At 25.9% G+C, this 21735-nt stretch overlaps 1 protein-coding gene, 3 long non-coding RNA genes and 1 pseudogene across 4 annotated transcripts in view; 1 reads left to right on the top strand and 4 right to left on the bottom strand.

Moving 5' to 3' along the window:
* LOC126355112 (uncharacterized) overlaps nt 1-21735 on the bottom strand; it is a 165988-nt gene that overhangs the window by 43132 nt on the left and 101121 nt on the right. The gene's annotated exons all lie outside the window — the stretch shown is intronic.
* The window catches only part of LOC126355104 (NADH-ubiquinone oxidoreductase chain 5-like), a 111605-nt gene that overhangs the window by 3558 nt on the left and 86312 nt on the right, over nt 1-21735 (bottom strand). The window lies entirely within an intron of this gene.
* LOC126355113 (uncharacterized) lies at nt 803-16525 on the bottom strand. The gene is made up of 2 exons (XR_007565445.1): nt 16089-16525; nt 803-1121 (listed from the first exon to the last, which is right to left on the bottom strand). It is a non-coding gene; the product is annotated as an uncharacterized LOC126355113 (long non-coding RNA).
* Nucleotides 2689-20042, top strand: LOC126355109 (uncharacterized). The gene is made up of 2 exons (XR_007565441.1): nt 2689-3569; nt 19788-20042. It is a non-coding gene; the product is annotated as an uncharacterized LOC126355109 (long non-coding RNA).
* On the bottom strand, nt 11389-13049 carry LOC126355100 (NADH-ubiquinone oxidoreductase chain 5-like; annotated as a pseudogene).

Raw genomic sequence — 21735 nt, 5'->3', positions numbered from 1 at the left:
TTTATTATCCTTCAAACCTTCCTAGTTGGATTAATAACAGGAACAATAATAGAAAGATATTGATTATCATATATTTTATTTTTAACATTTCTTGGTGGTATACTAGTATTATTTATTTACATTACAAGAATTGCATCAAACGAAATATTTCAGCCTAAATCAATCACTATAATTATTACATTAATAATGTGAGTATTTATCATATTAATATTAATTATTCTAGATATATCTATATTTATAGACTTTTTCAAAAACACTGAAACTATAAATATTGATAATTCAATCAATTATCAAGAAATAACAATATCTTTAGAAAAATTATATAATAGACCAACATTCATTATTACAATAATAATAATAATTTATTTATTTTTAGCACTACTAGCAGTTGTTAAAATCACCAATATTAATCAGGTACCTATTCGTAAAATAAGATAATTACTAATGAATAAACCCTTACGATTAAGACATCCTTTAATTAAAATTATTAATAACTCTTTAATTGACTTACCTGCCCCCACAAATATTTCATTTTGATGAAATTTTGGATCCCTATTAGGGTTATGTTTGGTAATTCAAATCGTAACTGGACTATTTTTAGCTATACATTATACATCAAATATTGAAATAGCATTCAGTAGTGTAGTACACATCTGCCGAGCCGTAAATAATGGTTGAATTATCCGAACCTTACACGCAAATGGAGCATCTATATTTTTTATTTGTATTTACTTACATGTAGGATGGGGAATTTACTATGGATCTTATATATATATACATACCTGAATAATTGGTACAGTGATTTTATTTTTAGTTATAGCAACTGCATTTATAGGATATGTCTTACCCTGAGGCCAAATATCTTTTTGAGGTGCAACAGTAATTACTAATTTATTATCAGCAATCCCATACTTAGGAACAGATTTAGTCCAATGAGTATGAGGAGGATTCGCTGTTGATAATGCAACATTAAATCGATTCTTCACATTCCATTTTGTATTACCATTTATTATTGCTGCTATAGCAGCAATTCATTTATTTTTTCTTCACCAAACAGGATCTAATAATCCTCTTGGACTAAATGGAGATATTGAAAAAACTCCATTCCATCCATACTTTACCTTTAAGGATTCTATTACAATTGTAATAATAACATCATTATTAATTATACTATGTTTAATTAATCCTTACCTATTAGGAGATCCAGATAACTTTGTACCTGCCAACCCATTAGTAACACCAGTTCACATTCAACCAGAATGATATTTCCTATTTGCATATGCAATTCTACGATCTATCCCTAATAAGTTAGGAGGTGTTATTGCATTATTTTTATCAATTAGAATCTTAATAATTTTACCATTTTATAATAAAACACCATTCCGAGGCATTCAATTTTACCCTATTAATCAAATTTTATTCTGAATTATAGTAGTTGTTGTATGCTTACTAACGTGAATTGGTAAACGACCTGTTGAAGAACCTTATATTATAACAGGTCAAATCTTAACAATTATTTACTTCACATATTTCTTAATTAATGTCCATGTCGCAAACGCATGAGATAAATTAATTAAGGAATAAAGTTAATTAGCTTAGGAAAAGCATATGTTTTGAAAACATAAAATTAGAAGTTTAACTCTTCTATTAACTTTTCTCAAAAAATTTCACTAAACAAATGAGATAAATAAAATCTTTAAACCAACAAAGAAAATAAAAAAATTCAAAGGTAAAGGTAAAAAACTTTTTCAAGCTAAGTACATTAATTTATCATAACGGAACCGTGGTAATGTTCCACGAACCCAAATAAAACCAAAAGATATAATAGCAAGCTTAATAAAAAATATAAAAGAATAAAAATCACCGCCCAAAAAAATTAAAGCCAATAACATTCTTATGAAGACAATTCTAGTATATTCAGCTAAAAAAATTAAAGTAAAACCACCCGCACCATACTCAATATTAAATCCTGAAACTAACTCAGATTCCCCTTCAGCAAAATCAAAAGGAGTACGATTAGTTTCAGCTAAGCAAGAAGCAAAACAAGCTAAAGCTAAAGGAAAAGAAATAATAATAAATCAACAATAAAGCTGATAGTTTATTAAATCAAACATATTAAAACTACCAATTAAAATAATTAAAGACAATAAAATTAAAGCTAAACTAACTTCATAAGAAATTGTTTGAGCAACAGAACGAAGAGAACCTAATAATGAATAATTTGAATTAGAAGATCAACCAGCAATTATAACAGTATAAACACCTAATCTAGTACAACATAAAAAAAATAAAAATCCATAAGAAAAAGAACACATATAAGTTAAATAAGGAAAAATTACTCAAACGGCTAAAGAAATCATTAAATTAAAAACAGGGGAAAAAAATAAAGTAGGTAATTAGATATAATAGGAATTGGCTGCTCCTTACAAATTAACTGAATAGCATCTATAAATGGCTGAGGAATTCCAACAAAACCTACCTTATTTGGACCCTTTCGAATCTGAATATAACCTAAAACCTTACGCTCTAATAAAGTTAAAAAGGCAACACTAATTAAAACACAAATAACCAATAAAAGAAAATTCAAAATAAATATAAATAAATCATAAAGTATCAATACTATTTGTAGAAAAAATCTACATAAATGAATTCTAAATTCAACACATTAATCTGTCAAAATAGTAAATAAATTAATATTAATCAATATAACAAAAAATATTTTAACCATATGGTCCTTTCGTACTAATATGGATTAACACTCTTAGGATAGAAACCGACCTGGCTCACGCCGGTCTGAACTCAGATCATGTAAGAATTTAAAGGTCGAACAGACCTAATCATTGGGCTCCTGCACCCAAAATTTTTCTTAATCCAACATCGAGGTCGCAATCTGCTTTGTCGATATGAGCTCTCAACAACAATTACGCTGTTATCCCTAAGGTAACTTAATCTTATGATCATAAATTATGGATCAAAATAACAAACATAAATAAATGATATAATAATGAAGAGTTTATCTATTCTTCATGTCACCCCAACAAAACATCATCATTAAATATAGAAAGACAAACAAAAAACTATATAAAAGTAAAATGTCAAGCTCTATAGGGTCTTCTCGTCCTAAAGAAGAATTTAAGCCTTTTGACTCAAAAGTTAAATTCAAAAATTTATTAAGAGACAGTTGATTTCTCGTCAAGCCATTCATTCCAGCCACTAATTAAGAGACTAATGATTATGCTACCTTTGCACGGTCAAAATACCGCGGCTCTTTAAAAATACGCTCAGTGAGCAGGCCAGACCTCAAAATATAAACAAGAGGACATGTTTTTGATAAACAGGCGGAAATCAATTTTGCCTAGTTCCTTATAATAAGTTCACAAGGTAAAAATTTCATACAAATAAATATACTAATTCTATCATTATTACAAAAATTTTAAAATTAAATTAATAATCTTAATAAAAAACCTAAAATATTTATAAAATCAAAATAAAAAATAATGAACTAAAACGTAATCTTAAAGATAGCTGGTTTAAAGCTTACTATTATATTTCTATAAAATAAATTATAGGTTATTAACTTCAAAGCTTATCCCTTAAAGAATAAATAAGTTAATATTTTTACTTAAAAAATTAAATAAAGACAAATAACTTTAAAAAATTAAATTTTTTCTTAAGAAACTAGATATCTTGGGAAACGATTAACATCTCATTTCTATAAATAATTTAATAATAATTATGATACATTAACTATAAATTATTTATAAATCAACCCAAATCGAGACAAGTAAAATAAATACTAAAATTTTGATAAACCCTGATACAAAAGGTACAATAAATAAAATCTACTTAAAAAAATTTAAAATAATATTTCATAAAACACTTACATTACCAATAAACTATAATTTAAAAAATCAATTCTATAAAATGTACTAAGACAAAAATATAATAAAATTATTTATATTAAATAATTAAATAAACAAAAAATAAATAACTAAAATAAATAATCAAGATATCCTGATTTGCACAGAAAAATTTTCAGTGTAAATGAAACACTTTACTAATAAGTTATATCTTGAAACTCTTCCTAGATACACTTTCCAGTACATCTACTATGTTACGACTTATCTCATCTAAATTGAAGCTACTTTAAAATAAAATAGAATAATCAATAATGAGAGCGACGGGCGATGTGTACACATCTCAGAGCCAATATCAGTTAAATTAAATAAATTAAATTACTATCAAATCCAATATCATTAACAGTATTTCACTATCAAATCCGTTATAAACAAAAATCTATTGTAACCCACCTCCTCTTAACTATAAGCTGCACCTTGACCTGAAATATTTTATAATTATAAATCTTGAGAATTATAACTCTAAAAAGATTCTCTGATAACGGAGATATACAAACAAATAAATTAAGTAGAGTAAATCGTGTATTATCAATCATGGGGTAGATCTGTCTCGCGTGTGTGAGATACCGCCAAATTCTTTGGGTTTAAAGACCTTAACTAATAGTACCCTGGTAAATATAATTAACATTTAAAATAATAGAGTATCTAATCCTAGTTTATTATTTAAATTTCACAGATTCATAAAAAGGGCCACAAATAAATTTTAACATTTCACCTTACAAATTTATATTTCAACCCTAATAATATAAACAACTGTTTTAACCAATAATATTCACTAGTATCAATCGTATAACCGCGGCTGCTGGCACGAATTATGCCGATACTAAATCAATTGCTAAATCCAAAATCACTTGATAATTAAATCAAATTACTGCAAAAAGAACAATTAGTCTAACAAAACTTACATATAATACAAAGAAAAAGTGAATAAACAAGCAAGAATAAAACTTTTAAAAATAAAAAATAAGAAAATTTTAAATCTATTAATTCAGGAAAAAATAAAAGATTCAAATATTTAAAGAAAAAAAAAGAAAAAAACCACAAACATTAACAAAAAAAAAAGAAACGCCCCTATGTATGACCACAACAACTTCTCCATTATATATAATTAAAGATTAATATGGAACATGTATAGCAATAAATGTATTATATTCTTTCTTATTTAATCTTTCTTTTCACTAATAAATAAAGAAAGATTAAATAATATAATAAATATATTTTATACAATTATGTAATTTAATATAATATGTTATTAATATGAATTCTTTTTTTTATATTAAGTTAACTTTCATATATATTAGTTAAATAATCTAATTATAGATAATTTACATAATTATATTATTATAATTAATATAATTATTTATATTAATTATAATATTTTATATTTAAATTAATAATTTTATTTATTATATCCAATTATAATAATATTAAATATTAAATTACATATTATTATATATATTATATTATAATAACCTATTTTAAGCTAAAAATATAAGTAGCTATAATCCTAGGTAAATAATTGCATTACAATAATCAATTGATAATGGTAAGATGAACTTATAATACTTTAATTTCAATTAAATGTAATATATTAATATAAATTATTTAATATATATATATATATATATAAAAATAAAATGAGCAGGATAAATTAATCCTAATTAAACAAAATAATACATAAAAGAATTTCAAAAAAAAACTTTCGATTTATATATTAAATAAATGAAGTGCCTGATTAAAGGGTTACCTTGATAGGGTAAATAAAGTAAATAAAATTACCTTCATTAAAATTACATAAGATAGAATTAAACTACCTCCTTTAGTATCAAAAACTAACGTGCATCATACACCATAATGTAAAAAGGTAAGCTAAACAAGCTAATGGGTTCATACCCCATTTATAGAGGTATCAATCCTCTCCTTTTTAATGACCAACAACTCTACAAAACTTCTCTTCCTATCAACATTAATGATAGGAACGATCCTGTCCATTTCATCAAATTCCTGATTTGGGGTTTGAATAGGACTTGAGATCAACTTACTTTCATTTATTCCGCTCCTAACAAGAAATAAAAATATAATAATAAATGAATCATCAATTAAATATTTTATTGTCCAAGCAATAGCATCGACAATATTATTATTTTCAATTTTGCTGATTCAAATAAAATATCTCATGGGATGGGAAACAGAATTTATCCCATCAATAATAATTAGATCTAGACTATTATTAAAGATTGGAGCTGCACCTTTCCATTTCTGATTTCCAGAAGTTATAGGAGCATCAAGATGAAATAATTGTTTAACATTAATAACATGACAAAAAATCGCCCCAATAATGGTCTTATCTTATTGTATTCAATTAAGAACTTTTATTTGAACAATTATTATCTTAAGAATTATTATTGGGGCAATAGGAGGTTTAAATCAAACATCCTTACGACAACTTTTAGCATATTCATCAATCAGACATCTAGGTTGAATAATTAGATCATTAACAGTCAGAGAAAACATCTGAGAACTATACTTCATTATTTACTCACTATTAAGATTAATTATAGTTTTATTATTTAAGCAAATAAATTTATTTTTCATAAATCAAATTTATTCAGCCAGAAATATAAAAACCGAAATTAAATTCATAATATTCTTATCTTTATTATCTTTAGGTGGACTACCACCATTCCTTGGATTCTTACCAAAATGAATTGTAATACAATCATTAATAGAAAACAATATAACAACTATTATAACTATTATAGTTGTATTTACTACAATTACACTCTACTACTATATACGTATTAGATTCTCAGCTCTAATTATATCATACACAGAAAATTCGTGATCTATAAAGATAAAGTCCCAAAAATCAAGAATCATTCTTCCTATAACAGTAATAATTTCAACAATAGGATTGATTTCAACATCAACCTTAATTTCATTATACTAAGGACTTAAGTTAATCAAACTAATAACCTTCAAAGTTATAATTAAAAGAATAATCTTTTAGGCCTTAGTAAAATTTTACACCTCTAGAATTGCAGTCTAGAATCATAATTGAATATAAGACCTAAATATGATAAGAGAGAAAACATCTCATAAGTAGATTTACAGTCTACCACCTAAAATTCAGCCATCTTACCGCAAAAATGATTATTCTCAACAAACCATAAGGACATTGGTACTTTATACTTCATATTTGGAGCATGAGCAGGAATAGTAGGAACATCAATAAGAATACTTATTCGTGCTGAACTTGGCCAACCCGGATCTCTAATTGGGGATGACCAGATTTATAATGTTATTATTACAGCTCACGCATTCGTAATAATTTTCTTTATAGTAATACCTATTATAATTGGTGGATTTGGTAATTGACTTGTTCCACTAATAATTGGTGCACCAGATATAGCATTTCCACGAATAAATAATATAAGTTTTTGATTACTACCACCTTCACTAACCCTTCTTCTTACATCTTCTATAGTAGATAATGGTGCTGGTACAGGATGAACAGTTTACCCTCCTCTAGCAGGAGCTATTGCACACGGGGGTGCATCTGTAGATCTAGCTATTTTTTCACTGCACTTAGCAGGTGTATCATCTATTCTTGGTGCAGTGAATTTCATTACAACAGCAATTAATATACGATCAGAAAGTATAACTTTAGATCAAACACCTTTATTTGTATGATCTGTAGCTATTACAGCATTACTTCTCCTTCTTTCACTTCCAGTTTTAGCAGGAGCTATTACTATATTATTAACAGATCGAAATTTAAATACATCATTCTTTGACCTCGACGATACTCTGACTACCCAGACGCATATATATCATGAAACGTAGTATCAAGAATTGGGTCTACAATTTCTATTGTAGGAATCATTATATTCATTGTAATTATATGAGAAAGAATGATTACAAACCGAGCAATTATATTTAGAGCTAACATAAGAAGATCAACAGAATGACTACAAAATAACCCTCCTGCAGAACATAGTTACTCAGAATTACCATTAATCTCTAGATTCTAATATGGCAGATTAGTGCAGTAGATTTAAGCTCTACAAATAAAGGTTTGACCTTTTATTAGAAAATATTTATTAATGGCAACATGATCAAATTTATCTCTTCAAGATGGAGCTTCACCATTAATGGAGCAATTATCATTCTTTCATGATCATACTATGGTCGTATTATTATTAATTACAGTAATTGTAGGTTATGCCCTAAGTTATATATTATTTATTGCCTATACTAACCGTAATATACTTCATGGACATTTAATTGAAACAATCTGAACAGCTTTACCAGCAATTACATTAATTTTTATTGCCCTTCCATCATTACGACTATTATATTTACTTGATGATTCAGTAGATGCAATAATTACAATTAAAACCATTGGACGACAATGATATTGAAGATATGAATATTCAGACTTCATAGACGTAGAATTTGACACTTATATAACACCAGAACAAGACCTAGAAAATGATGGATTCCGACTACTAGATGTAGATAACCGAACAATCCTACCAATAAATACAGAAGTACGAGTATTAACAAGAGCATCAGATGTTCTACACTCATGAGCAGTTCCTGCATTAGGGGTTAAAATTGATGCAACGCCAGGTCGGTTAAATCAAGGAACATTCACAATAAATCGACCTGGATTATTCTTTGGACAATGCTCAGAAATCTGTGGAGCAAACCACAGATTTATACCAATTGTAATTGAAAGAACTTCAGTAAATTTATTTATTAAGTGATTATCTAAGATAATTTAAGGAGTTAGTTAAAATAAATAACATTAGAGTGTCAATCTAAAGTAACTAAAAAAAATTAGTACACCTTGAAATTCATCAGATGACTGAAAGTAAGTAATGGTCTCTTAAACCAAATAATAGTAAATTAACGACTACTTCTGATGGGGAAATTATATCCAAATCCCTCAAATATCCCCTCTTATATGATTCTCACTATTCATTATATTTTCAGCTACATTAATCTTGTTTAATCAAATAAACTTCTTCTCATTTAAACCTAACCTTATTAAAAGAGCAGAAAAAGGAACAATTGAAATAAAAAACTTAAATTGAAAATGATAACAAATCTATTCTCAACATTTGACCCATCAACTAACATCTTTAATTTATCATTAAATTGAACTAGAACATTTCTAGGACTATTATTAATCCCATCACTATTTTGACTTACACCATCACGAATTAACATTATCTGAAATAAACTAAATTTAACCTTACATAATGAATTTAAAACACTTCTTGGACCAAAATCATTTAATGGAACAACATTCATTTTCATCTCAATTTTTATTATAATATTATTTAACAATTTCATAGGATTATTCCCTTATATTTTTACTAGAACAAGACATTTAGCATTAACATTTGCAATTGCCCTACCTATATGGCTAAGATTTATATTATTTGGATGAATTAACCATACTAATCATATATTTACACACCTTGTACCACAAGGTACACCGCCTGCATTAATATCATTTATAGTACTAATTGAAACAATTAGTAATGTTATTCGACCAGGTACATTAGCAGTACGGTTGGCAGCAAATATAATTGCAGGACACTTATTATTAACCTTATTAGGAAACACAGGACCATCTATAGCAATAAACTTAATCTCATTACTAATTATTGGACAAATACTTCTATTAATTCTAGAATCAGCAGTAGCAATAATTGAAGCCTATGTTTTCTCAATTCTAAGAACTCTATATTCTAGAGAAGTATATTAAACCTATGTTAACAACTCACTCAAACCACCCATTCCACTTAGTAGACTATAGACCTTGACCATTAACAGGAGCAATTGGAGCAATAGTCCTAGTATCAGGACTAGCAAAATGATTCCACCTATTTAATATTAACTTATTCATAATTGGATTTGGAATTACCCTACTAACTATAATTCAATGATGACGAGATGTAGTACGAGAAGGAACATATCAAGGATTACATACAGGATTTGTATCAATTGGATTACGATGAGGAATAATTTTATTTATTGCATCAGAGGTATTATTTTTCGTTTCTTTTTTTTGAGCATTCTTTAGAAGAAGATTAGCACCAACAATTGAACTAGGAATACTATGACCTCCAATAGGAATTCAACCCTTTAACCCTATACAAATTCCATTACTTAATACAGCTATTCTTTTAGCATCAGGAGTAACAGTAACATGAGCACATCATAGTTTAATGGAATCTAATCATACTCAAGCACTACAAGGATTATTCTTCACAGTGTTATTAGGACTATACTTTACAATACTTCAAGCATATGAATATTGAGAAGCACCTTTTACCATTGCAGATGCAGTTTATGGATCAACATTCTTTGTTGCAACAGGATTCCATGGTTTACACGTAATTATTGGAACAATCTTTTTATCAACATGTCTACTTCGACACTCAATAAATCAATTTTCACCAAGACATCACTTTGGATTTGAAGCAGCAGCATGATACTGACACTTCGTAGACGTAGTATGATTATTCTTATATATCTCTATTTATTGATGAGGTAGATAATTGTTTTTCTAGTATAAATAGTACATTTGACTTCCAATCAGAAAGCTTGATATAAATCAAGAAAAACAATTCTAATTCTATCAACAAGAGTTTTCATTAGATTTATTATTCCAATAATTGTTATAATCCTGGCAACAACACTATCAAAAAAATTAATTAATGATCGAGAAAAAAGATCACCATTTGAATGTGGGTTTGATCCAAAAAGATCAGCACGAATACCATTCTCAATACGATTCTTCCTAATCGCAGTAATCTTTTTAATTTTTGATGTAGAAATTGCACTAATTCTACCAATTGTAATTATTTTTAAAACTTCAGACATTATAATCTGAACAGTATCAACAATATTTTTTATTCTAGTTCTATTAGGAGGACTATACCATGAATGAAACCAAGGAGCAATACAATGAGCAGAATAAAGGGTTGTAGTTAAATATAACATTTGGGTTGCATTCAAAAAGTATTGATATTATCAATCAACCTTAAATAGAATAAGAAGCGAAATATTGCAGTCAGTTTCGACCTGGAAGATTGGTATGTACTACCCTTATTCTTATTAATTGAAGCCAAAAAGAGGCGTATTACTGTTAATAATATAATTGAACTATAATAGTTCCAATTAAGGAAATGTAAAGCCAATATGAAAGCTGCTAACTTTTTATATTAGCGGTTAAACTCCGTTAACATTTTTAGAATTTATATAGTTTAAATAAAACATTACATTTTCACTGTAAAAATAATATATCTATATTTATAAATACTTAAAAATAAAAATACTTCCTTAACATCTTCAGTGTCACGCTCTAATTATAAGCTATTTAAGTAAACGAAAAACAATATATACCAAAATAAATATTCAAAAAATAAAAGTTAAAAGATAAATCTTGAAATTAGAATCATATCAACCTTGAATATAACCAATTAAATAAATAAATAATCTATATAAACCTTGACCACCAAGTAATTCACCTCAACCATAATCAAATGACTTAGATGAATAATAACCTATTTTTAAAGGAATATATCTAATAAACTTAGTTGAAAGAAAAGGTATAAATCATATAGAACCAGCAAATCTAACAAAAGAAAGTATACTTAAAGAAAATAAATTATGAGAAAAATCAAAATTAGAAATAAGATAACCTAAATAAGCACCTAAAATAACAACTGTAATAGTTAAAAACTTTAAATAATAAGGTAAAGCAATCACATGAGGAATAGGAAAAATTAATCAAGATAAAAGACTACCACCAAAAACAGCAACAAACAATAGACCAATTATTCCAAATGAAATATAATAACCCTTATCATCAAAAGAAAATCTAGAATAAAAATTATTATCACCAGATATTGAATAATAAAACAAACGAAAAGAATAAGAAGCAGTTAAACCAGTAGAAAAAAAATAAAGAAAAAAAATTAAACAATTAATTCATCTTAAACAAACCATCTCAAGAATTAAATCCTTTGAATAAAATCCCGCTAAAAAAGGTATTCCACACAAAGATAAACTAGAAACATTAAAACAAACTGAAGTTAAAGGTATGAAATGAACAATTGATCCTATAAAACGAATATCCTGAGAATCCTTCAAATTATGAATTATTGAACCTGCACATATAAATAATAATGCCTTAAATAAAGCATGAGCCAATAAATGAAAAAATGCAAGCTTTGGATAACCTATAGCCAAAATTCTTATTATTAAACCAAGTTGTCTTAAAGTAGAAAGAGCAATAATCTTCTTTAAATCAAACTCAAAATTAGCGCCCAATCCAGCCATAAATATAGTTATACAACCAATTAAAAGTAAAAATCAACCACAATTATAAGTATCCAATATTGGTCTAAAACGAATTAATAAATAAACACCAGCAGTAACAAGAGCAGAAGAATGAACTAAAGCAGAAACAGGAGTAGGAGCTGCTATAGCAGCAGGAAGTCATGAAGAGAAAGGAATCTGAGCTCTCTTAGTTATAGCTGCTAAAACAATTAATATAGTAATGAGCTTTATTTCAAAAGAATTAGAAATAAAATCATAATAATAAATATAATTTCAACCACCAAAATTTAACATTCATGCAATAGAAATTAAAATAGCAACATCACCAATACGATTAGAAAGTGCAGTTAATATACCAGCACTATAAGATTTTACATTTTGATAATAAATAACTAAACAATAAGAAACTAAACCTAAACCATCTCAACCTAATAAAATTCTAATTAAATTAGGACTAATAATTAAAAAACCTATAGAAAGAATAAATATTAAAACAATAATAATAAAACGATTTATATTCTTTTCACCAGATATATAATCCTCTCTATAATAAATAACCAAAGAAGAAATATATATAACAAAAGATATAAAAATAAGAGATATTCAATCCAAAATTAAAGTTATAACAACTATAGAACCATTTAAATTGAAAAGCTCTCACTCAACAAAAACTCTATAATCAATTATTAAATAATAAATACCTAAAATAAAAATAATAGTTCTCGAAATAAACAAAGAAAAAAAACTCAAAGAACAAATAGAAAATAAATTCACGGCCTAAGATGAAAAACTTCATATCATTGATTCCACAAAACAATATTTTTAATTAAAATACTTAAGCAAACTAAACAAAGAAATATTCACCCTTTAAACAGAGAATATTTAAAGGCAATCAATGTAAAAGTAAAAGATGATATTCGCGAAAATAACCAAGAGAACAAGTATAAACACCAGAATAATAATTCCCATGCTGAGAATAAGAATATATATACAAAGTATAAACAGCTCTAAAAAAAGATAAAAAAATCAAAGCAAAGAATCTAAAAGAAGATCAAGATATAATTCTATTTAATAATCTAATTTCACCTACCAAATTTAAAGAAGGAGGAGCAGCCATATTTGATGATCTTAAAAGAAATCATCATAAAGCCATTCTTGGCATCAAATTAATTATACCCTTGTTAATTAATAATCTTCGTCTACCTAAACGTTCATAAATAATATTAGATAAACAAAATAAACCAGAAGAACATAAACCATGACCAACCATTAGAGAAAGAGAACCTACACAACCTCATCAATTCATAGTCATCAATCCACCAATAACCATTCTTATATGAGCAACAGAAGAATATGCAATTAAAGACTTTAAATCAACCTGACGAAAACAAATAAATCTTACAATAACACCCCCAGATAAACCTAAAGACAATCAAAAATAATTAAACTTTAAACCCAAATAAGAAATAACCTTTATAACACGAAAAATACCATAACCACCTAACTTTAATAAAACACCAGCAAGAATTATTCTACCTGAAATAGGGGCCTCTACATGAGCCTTAGGAAGTCATAAATGAACCAAAAACATAGGTATCTTAACTAAAAAAGCCAAAATTGTAAATACATAAAACATAAAATAATAAGAACCAAAATCAACCAATAAAGGAAAATATAAAGTATTAGAAAAATCATAAACCTTAAATAAAACTAATAATAAAGGTAATCTAGCAACCAAAGTATAAAAAATTAAATAAACACCAGCCTGCAAACGCTCAGGTTGATAACCCCAACCCAAAATTAAAAGTAAAGTAGGAACTAATCTAGCCTCAAAAAAAATATAAAAAGAAAGAAGACTTTATCTAGCAAATGAACAATAAAGCATAATTATTAAAATCAAAACCATAAAAACAAAAAAATTAGAATGATATGAACTTAGATAAACTGAACCTCTAGCAGTGAGTATTAAAGAACAAATCCAAAAACTAAGTAAAATTAAACTAAAAGAAAAATAATCAATACCAAAATAATATCTAATTATATTCAAATCAGCATATGAATAAACACAAATTATAAAAACAAAACCCGACAGAAACATTAAAGAATGAACCAACCATCAACAATTATTTAATAAACAAAGAGGGATCAAAAAAATAGTTATAAATAAATACTTTAACATAAAGATAAACCAAAAGAATTAAAAAAATCATTACCATGAGAACGAATTATTGAAACTAAAATAGAAAGACCTAAAGCACCCTCACAAACAGAAAAAACTAAAAAAATAACAGGAAAAAAATAATCATAATCAAACTCAATAAGAAAAACAATAACTAACATAAATAAAGAAAGAACAATATATTCTAATCTCAAAAGAACCATTAATAAATGTTTACGTTTAGAAGAAAAAACATAAACACCAGCAAAATAAATCAATAAAGAAGTAAAAATAGAGAATATAAACATTAGTTTTAATAGTTTAAAAAAACGCCGGTCTTGTAAACCGGAAATAAGTCCAGCCCCCACTTTTAAAACTTCAGAGGTGGAAAAGCTTCCAACATCGGTCCCCAAAACCGGTATTTTAAATAAACTAACCCCTGAAATGATCAAAATAATAATTATATCATTATCAAATGTAATAAATATTAATTTTATTAAATTAAGACACCCAATATCAATAATGCTTTTTATTATCCTTCAAACCTTCCTAGTTGGATTAATAACAGGAACAATAATAGAAAGATATTGATTATCATATATTTTATTTTTAACATTTCTTGGTGGTATACTAGTATTATTTATTTACATTACAAGAATTGCATCAAACGAAATATTTCAGCCTAAATCAATCACTATAATTATTACATTAATAATGTGAGTATTTATCATATTAATATTAATTATTCTAGATATATCTATATTTATAGACTTTTTCAAAAACACCGAAACTATAAATATTGATAATTCAATCAATTATCAAGAAATAACAATATCTTTAGAAAAATTATATAATAGACCAACATTCATTATTACAATAATAATAATAATTTATTTATTTTTAGCACTACTAGCAGTTGTTAAAATCACCAATATTAATCAGGGACCTATTCGTAAAATAAGATAATTACTAATGAATAAACCCTTACGATTAAGACATCCTTTAATTAAAATTATTAATAACTCTTTAATTGACTTACCTGCCCCAACAAATATTTCATTTTGATGAAATTTTGGATCCCTATTAGGGTTATGTTTGGTAATTCAAATCGTAACTGGACTATTTTTAGCTATACATTATACATCAAATATTGAAATAGCATTCAGTAGTATAGTACACATATGCCGAGACGTAAATAATGGTTGAATTATCCGAACCTTACACGCAAATGGAGCATCTATATTTTTTATTTGTATTTACTTACATGTAGGACGGGGAATTTACTATGGATCTTATATATATATACATACCTGAATAATTGGTACAGTGATTTTATTTTTAGTTATAGCAACTGCATTTATAGGATATGTCTTACCCTGAGGCCAAATATCTTTTTGAGGTGCAACAGTAATTACTAATTTATTATCAGCAATCCCATACTTAGGAACAGATTTAGTCCAATGAGTATGAGGAGGATTCGCTGTTGATAATGCAACATTAAATCGATTCTTCACATTCCATTTTGTATTACCATTTATTATTGCTGCTATAGCAGCAATTCATTTATTTTTTCTTCACCAAACAGGATCTAATAATCCTCTTGGACTAAATGGAGATATTGAAAAAATTCCATTCCATCCATACTTTACCTTTAAGGATTCTATTACATTTGTAATAATAACATCATTATTAATTATACTATGTTTAATTAATCCTTACCTATTAGGAGATCCAGATAACTTTGTACCTGCCAACCCATTAGTAACACCAGTTCACATTCAACCAGAATGATATTTCCTATTTGCATATGCAATTCTACGATCTATCCCTAATAAGTTAGGAGGTGTTATTGCATTATTTTTATCAATTAGAATCTTAATAATTTTACCATTTTATAATAAAACACCATTCCGAGGCATTCAATTTTACCCTATTAATCAAATTTTATTCTGAATTATAGTAGTTGTTGTATGCTTACTAACGTGAATTGGTAAACGACCTGTTGAAGAACCTTATATTATAACAGGTCAAATCTTAACAATTATTTACTTCACATATTTCTTAATTAATGTCCATGTCGCAAACGCATGAGATAAATTAATTAAGGAATAAAGTTAATTAGCTTAGGAAAAGCATATGTTTTGAAAACATAAAATTAGAAGTTTAACTCTTCTATTATCTTTTCTCAAAAAATTTCACTAAACAAATGAGATAAATAAAATCTTTAAACCAACAAAGAAAATAAAAAAATTCAAAGATAAAGGTAAAAAACTTTTTCAAGCTAAGTACATTAATTTATCATAACGGAACCGTGGTAATGTTCCACGAACCCAAATAAAACCAAAAGATATAATAGCAAGCTTAATAAAAAATATAAAAGAATAAAAATCACCGCCCAAAAAAATTAAAGCCAATAACATTCTTATGAAGACAATTCTAGTATATTCAGCTAAAAAAATTAAAGTAAAACCACCCGCACCATACTCAATATTAAATCCTGAAACTAACTCAGATTCCCCTTCAGCAAAATGAAAAGGAGTACGATTAGTTTCAGCTAAGCAAGAAGCAAAACAAGCTAAAGCTAAAGGAAAAGAAATAATAATAAATCAACAATAAAGCTGATAGTTTATAAAATCAAACATATTAAAACTACCAATTAAAATAATTAAAGACAATAAAATTAAAGCTAAACTAACTTCATAAGAAATTGTTTGAGCAACAGAACGAAGAGAACCTAATAATGAATAATTTGAATTAGAAGATCAACCAGCAATTATAACAGTATAAACACCTAATCTAGTACAACATAAAAAAAATAAAAATCCATAAGAAAAAGAACACATATAAGTTAAATAAGGAAAAATTACTCAAACGGCTAAAGAAATCATTAAATTAAAAACAGGGGAAAAATAATAAAGTAGGTAATTAGATATAATAAGAATTGGCTGCTCCTTACAAATTAACTTAATAGCATCTCTAAATGGCTGAGGAATTCCAACAAAACCTACCTTATTTGGACCCTTTCGAATCTGAATATAACCTAAAACCTTACGCTCTAATAAAGTTAAAAAGGCAACACTAATTAAAACACAAATAACCAATAAAAGAAAATTCAAAATAAATATAAATAAATCATAAAGTATCAATACTATTTGTAGAAAAAATCTACATAAATGAATTCTAAATTCAACACATTAATCTGTCAAAATAGTAAATAAATTAATATTAATCAATATAACAAAAAATATTTTAACCATATGGTCCTTTCGTACTAATATGGATTAACACTCTTAGGATAGAAACCGACCTGGCTCACGCCGGTCTGAACTCAGATCATGTAAGAATTTAAAGGTCGAACAGACCTAATCATTGGGCTCCTGCACCCAAAATTTTTCTTAATCCAACATCGAGGTCGCAATCTGCTTTGTCGATATGAGCTCTCAAAAACAATTACGCTGTTATCCCTAAGGTAACTTAATCTTATGATCATAAATTATGGATCAAAATAACAAACATAAATAAATGATATAATATACAAACAAATAAATTAAGTAGAGTAAATCGTGTATTATCAATCATGGGGTAGGTTCCTCTGAATGGAATGAGATACCGCCAAATTATTTGGGTTTAAAGACCTTAACTAATAGTACCCTGGTAAATATAATTAACATTTAAAATAATAGGGTATCTAATCCTAGTTTATTATTTAAATTTCACAGATTCATAAAAAGGGCCACAAATAAATTTTAACATTTCACCTTACAAATTTATATTTCAACCCTAATAATATAAACAACTGTTTTAACCAATAATATTCACTTGTATCAATCGTATAACCGCGGCTGCTGGCACGAATTATGCCGATACTAAATCAATTGCTAAATCCTAAATCCCTTGATAATTATATCAAATTACTGCAAAAAGAACATTTAGTCTAACAAAACTTACATATAATACAAAGAAAAAGTGAATAAACAAGCAAGAATAAAACTTTTAAAAATAAAAAATAAGAAAATTTTAAATCTATTAATTCAGGAAAAAATAAAAGATTCAAATATTTAAAGAAAAAAAAAGAAAAAAACCACAAACATTAACAAAAAAAAATAGAAACGCCCCTATGTATGACCACAACAACTTCTCTATTATATGTAATTAAAGATTAATATGGAACATGTATAGCAATAAATGTATTATATTCTTTCTTATTTAATCTTTCTTTTCACTAATAAATAAAGAAAGATTAAATAATATAATAAATATATTTTATACAATTATGTAATTTAATATAATATGTTATTAATATGAATTCTTTTTTTTATATTAAGTTAACTTTCATATATATTAGTTAAATAATCTAATTATAGATAATTTACATAATTATATTATTATAATTAATATAATTATTTATATTAATTATAATATTTTATATTTAAATTAATAATTTTATTTATTATATACAATTATAATAATATTAAATATTAAATTACATATTGTTATATATATTAAATTATAATAACCTATTTTAAGCTAAAAACATAAGTAGCTATAATCCTAGGTAAATAATTGCATTAAAATAATCAATTGATAATGGTAAGATGAACTTATAATACTTTAATTTCAATTAAATGTAATATATTAATATAAATTATTTATTATATATATATATATAAAAAATAAAATGAGCAGGATAAATTAATCCTAATAAAAAAAAATAATACATAAAAGAATTTCAAAAAAAAACTTTCGATTTATATATTAAATAAATGAAGTGCCTGATATAATAATGAAGAGTTTATCTATTCTTCATGTCACCCCAACAAAACATCATCATTAAATATAGAAAGACAAACAAAAAACTATATAAAAGTAAAATGTCAAGTACTATAGGGTCTTCTCGTCCTAAAGAAGAATTTAAGCCTTTTGACTCAAATGTTAAATTCAAAAATTTATTAAGAGACAGTTGATTTCTCGTCAAGCCATTCATTCCAGCTACTAATTAAGAGACTAATGATTATGCTACCTTTGCACGGTCAAAATACCGCGGCTCTTTAAAAATATGCTCAGTGAGCAGGCCAGACCTCAAAATATAAACAAGAGGACATGTTTTTGATAAACAGGCGGAAATCAATTTTGCCTAGTTCCTTATAATAAGTTCACAAGGTAAAAATTTCATACAAATAAATATACTAATTCTATCATTATTACAAAAATTTTAAAATTAAATTAATAATCTTAATAAAAAACCTAAAATATTTATAAAATCAAAATAAAAAATAATGTACTAAAACGTAATCTTAAAGATAGCTGGTTTAAAGCTTACTATTATATTACTATAAAATTAATTATAGGTTATTAACTTCAAAGCTTATCCCTTAAAGAATAAATAAGTTAATATTTTTACTTAAAAAATTAAATAAAAACAAATAACTTTAAAAAATTAAATTTTTTCTTAAGAAACTAGATATCTTGGGAAACGATTAACATCTCATTTCTATAAATAATTTAATAATAATTATGATACATTATCTATAAATTATTTATAAATCAACCCAAATCGAGACAAGTAAAATAAATACTAAAATTTTGATAAACCCTGATACAAAAGGTACAATAAATAAAATCTACTTAAAAAAATTTAAAAAAATATTTCATAAAACACTTACATTACCAATAAACTATAATTTAAAAAATCAATTCTATAAAATATACTAAGACAAAAATACAATAAAATTATTTATATTAAATAATTAAATAAACAAAAAATAAATATAATAAAATAAATAATCAAGATATCCTGATTTGCACAGAAAAATTTTCAGTGTAAATGAAACACTTTACTAATAAGTTATATCTTGAAACTCTTCCTAGATACACTTTCCAGTACATCTACTATGTTACGACTTATCTCATCTAAATTGAAGCTACTTTAAAATAAAATAGAATAATCAATAATGAGAGTGACGGGCGATGTGTACACATCTCAGAGCCAATATCAGTTAAATTAAATAAATTAAATTACTATCAAATCCACCTTCATTAACAGTATTTCACTATCAAATCCGTTATAAACAAAAATCTATTGTAACCCACCTCCTCTTAACTATAAGCTGCACCTTGACCTGAAATATTTTATAATTATAAATCTTGAGAATTATAACTCTAAAAAGAATATAATTAACATTTAAAATAATAGGGTATCTAATCCTAGTTTATTATTTAAATTTCACAGATTCATAAAAAGGGCCACAAATAAATTTTAACATTTCACCTTACAAATTTATATTTCAACCCTAATAATATAAACAACTGTTTTAACCAATAATATTCACTTGTATCAATCGTATAACCGCGGCTGCTGGCACGAATTATGCCGATACTTAATCAATTGCTAAATCCAAAATCACTTGATAATGAAACCAAATTACTGCAAAAAGAACATTTAGTCTAACAAAACTTACATATAATACAAAGAAAAAGTGAATAAACAAGCAAGAATAAAACTTTTAAAAATAAAAAATAAGAAAATTTTTAATCTATTAATTCAGGAAAAAATAAAAGATTCAAATATTTAAAGAAAAAAAAAGAAAAAATCACAAACATTAACAAAAAAAAAGAAACGCCCCTATGTATGACCACAACAACTTCTCTATTATATATAATTAAAGATTAATACAGTTATAATAGTTGTTATATTGTTTTCTATTAATGATTGTATTACAATTCATTTTGGTAAGAATCCAAGGAATGGTGGTAGTCCACCTAAAGATAATAAAGATAAGAATATTATGAATTTAATTTCGGTTTTTATATTTCTGGCTGAATAAATTTGATTTATGAAAAATAAATTTATTTGCTTAAGTAACAAAACTATAATTAATCTTAATAGTGAGTAAATAATGAAGTATAGTTCTCAGATGTTTTCTCTGACTGTTAATGATCTAATTATTCAACCTAGATGTCTGATTGATGAATATGCTAAAAGTTGTCGTAAGGATGTTTGATTTAAACCTCCTATTGCCCCAATAATAATTCTTAAGATAATAATTGTTCAAATAAAAGTTCTTAATTGAATACAATAAGATAAGACCATTATTGGGGCGATTTTTTGTCATGTTATTAATGTTAAACAATTATTTCATCTTGATGCTCCTATAACTTCTGGAAATCAGAAATGGAAAGGTGCAGCTCCAATCTTTAATAATAGTCTAGATCTAATTATTATTGATGGGATAAATTCTGTTTCCCATCCCATGGGATATTTTATTTGAATCAGCAAAATTGAAAATAATAATATTG

Source organism: Schistocerca gregaria, chromosome 3 (genome assembly GCF_023897955.1).
Source record: "Schistocerca gregaria isolate iqSchGreg1 chromosome 3, iqSchGreg1.2, whole genome shotgun sequence".
Taxonomy (NCBI): domain Eukaryota; kingdom Metazoa; phylum Arthropoda; class Insecta; order Orthoptera; family Acrididae; genus Schistocerca; species Schistocerca gregaria.
The sequence above is the reverse complement of the archived record's forward strand: the minus strand, read 5'-3'. Positions and strand labels throughout refer to the sequence as shown.